The sequence below is a fragment of the Pteropus vampyrus genome, unplaced genomic scaffold (assembly GCF_000151845.1).
Source record: "Pteropus vampyrus isolate Shadow unplaced genomic scaffold, Pvam_2.0 Scaffold16, whole genome shotgun sequence".
In the NCBI taxonomy this organism is placed as follows: Eukaryota; Metazoa; Chordata; class Mammalia; order Chiroptera; family Pteropodidae; genus Pteropus; species Pteropus vampyrus.
Window position 1 is genome coordinate 10815978 of NW_011888797.1, and position 2887 is coordinate 10818864.

Here is a 2887-nt window from a genome sequence, read left to right on the forward strand (position 1 = left end):
ATTGGGCACCGGGATGCACCGCGAGCCTCCTCCCCGCCCCGCCACCCACCCAGTGACCTAGCACTCCTGGCAACCTCACCTCTGCCAAGCAGCTCAGGGGGCTCCCGGGGCTCAGCACCCCCCGGGGAGACCAGGCACAACTTGGAAAGGGAGGAGTACACCGTGCTGGCCGACCTGCCCCCGCCCAGGAGGCTGGCGCAGAGGAAGCCAGGGCCCCAGTGCAGCAACGGGGGCCGCACCCGCAGCCCTGGCCGTGCAGAGGTGGAGCGCCTCTTCGGGCAAGAGCGCAGGTGAGCCCAGGGCGGGGTCGACCCTGTGGGCTGGGGAGGGGGCTGGGCAGCAGGACAGGTGGAAGGGGCCTAGGCTCAGGTTGCCGGATGGAAAGTGGAAGGTGTTCAGACCCCTGCCCCGCTACTTACTGACTGTGTGACCTTGGGCAAGTCACTTCATCAGTCTGCTTCCCCATGTTAAGAGTCTTTTTTGACAATTAAGTGATATTGTGCAGAGCCTCGTGGTTAAAAGTAAAGACCAGGGTCAGGCAGGCTGAAGTCAAATCCCTAATATATGTGACCTGGTAAAGTGATTTAACCTACCTGAGCCTCAGTTTCCTCGTCTGTAAAACTAGAACATTAGTACGTTAACTAAAGGAGGTTAAGCTCTCAGACTCTTTATTGGATCCAGAGTCGCAAGTTTATTTATTTTTTTCCTCCTTACGTGAGAGACAAGAAAGTGCCCATGACTTTTTTCTGCCTTACCAAAAAAAAAAAAACCTCACAGGTACCCATGCCTCCCCGAAAACAGATGTCAACTTAAAACCTATAGCCAGAGCCATTATTTTGAATAAGAGAACTCAGAGTCACAGACTTTTTAGAGGTTAAAGGTTACTTTTCTGGGACATGGGGACAACGCCTGGCGTCCAGGTGTCCTGCGAGTCTCTTTGGCCGGCAGCGCTGCTCGTGCAGGAGGTTTACAACCCAGCAGAGCATCTGCTTTTCCACAGCTGTGGGGCGGGGAAGCGCTCCCCTGACCTGGCGTTCGGGGGAACGTTCCTTCTCCATCAGTTTCAGCCTTGGAATTTTCAGGATCAATGCCAGAATTCCATTAGTTAGGGTCAAGAGAACACTAAAAGTAGGAGTAGAGGTCTCAAAACTTACGGTGTACAGTGAATTATAGTGTATTTATTGAGACCAAGTTGTACAACCATGACCACAATCTAACTTTAGAACATGTCCCTTAACCGACAAAGCAGGAATCGTTTGCATCCAGAATCCCTCTCTTTGTTGTCCCTTAGGCAATGTTTTCTCTTAGATTTGAATCTGCATGAGAAACTTTTTCTTATTCTTCAAATGTCCTTTTTCAGTAAGTTCAATCCATTTACTATCCAGATGACAACCTTTATGGTTTCCAGCATTAATGCTCTTTTTTTTGGCCTTAAAAAAAAACAAGTCTAATAGGTTCTTCGCAAAATTGAGTGGAAAGTGCAGAGAGCTCCCTTACGCCCCCTGTTGTCCCTAGATGCTTCCCCCACTATCCACATCCCCACCACAGTGGTACATTTGTTACAAACCATGAACCTACATGACACATTATCACTCAAAGTTCATAGGTTACATTAGGGCTCGCTCTTGGTGGTGTACATTCTGCGAGTTTGGACAAATGTATAATGACATGTATTCACCATTATGATATACAGAATAGTTTCACCGCACTAAGAATCCGCTTTGTCATTGCCTGTTTATGATTACTATTTTTAGTCCGATGTCAATTCGCATACTTTGACTTTATCTGATAACTTAGTAGGGACACTGAGGTCTTTAAGTCAAAGTTAAATTTTTGTTCTTTCTTTTTTTTTTTTTCCTTACTAGGATAACTTTTAGAGAGAGAAAGGTTTATAGTAGAAGCCCAGAATATGTTTATACTTTTATTAGTCATTTAATTGTTTTTACACAGATACTTTTATTCATTTTATTTTACTCTCTTGGAATAGATTGTTTACCTTTTTTAAGCTTTATTGAAGTATACTTGATATATAAAAATTGCATATATTTAACATATATATTTTGGTGAAATAGATTATTTACCATTAAACCAAGGTTTTATAACTTTACTGAGTATTTACATTTTCTCTTGTTGTATGGCACGTTTTCCAAGTAGAATACCATATGTCCTCTGAAGATGAAATTTTACAACCTATTTAAGTATGTGGAAGGGACAGACTGAAATTTATGAGTGGGCGGCTATAGAGCCAAACTTTCATTTTCTCCCTTTTATTCATTCAACATGTATTTATTGAGCATCTACTCTGTCCACACATGGTTCTAACAGCCTTAAAGAGTTATCACATTAAAGCATTAGGCATTTTGGCTTGATATCTTCATTTTCCCCCCAGATGCCTTTAGAATCTCTTATCTTAGAATCATAAAGGCACTTTTGTAGTCTCTTGAATTGAAAACAGAGCCTTCGTGGAATTTACTGGACTTGACGACACCGTTGTCCTTTAATACTCTCTGGAGGTGGAAGAGCCCATCTGAACGTCCAAAGGAAATGCATTTCCTTTGTCGCCCTCGGTGCAGCCATACCGACCCTCCGACCCTCCGGAACAGGATGGTTGGCCCGAGAATGCTGTTGCTTCAGCATCAGAAAGGCTGGGCCTCTGTTGGTGGCTCAGACTATTCCTGATTTCTTTAGTCTTATCTCTCAGTTCCACGTGGGGGACATTTCTCAGGAGGAATCGAGCAAGCGGGAGTTTATATGGAGAATGCACTCGCTTGTGGGGAACACGCGGAGTATTCTCCACCGTTATCCTCCCTACCTGGTCACATTTGGGGTTTTTGCTTCACAGAGGTTCCTATACCCAGGTTCTGAGGCAGATGCACCCCAAGGCCTC

At 44.9% G+C, this 2887-nt stretch overlaps 1 protein-coding gene across 1 annotated transcript in view; it reads left to right on the plus strand.

The window, feature by feature from the left end:
• Positions 1-2887, plus strand: part of TRIOBP (TRIO and F-actin binding protein) — a 52793-nt gene that overhangs the window by 12343 nt on the left and 37563 nt on the right. The gene's annotated exons all lie outside the window — the stretch shown is intronic.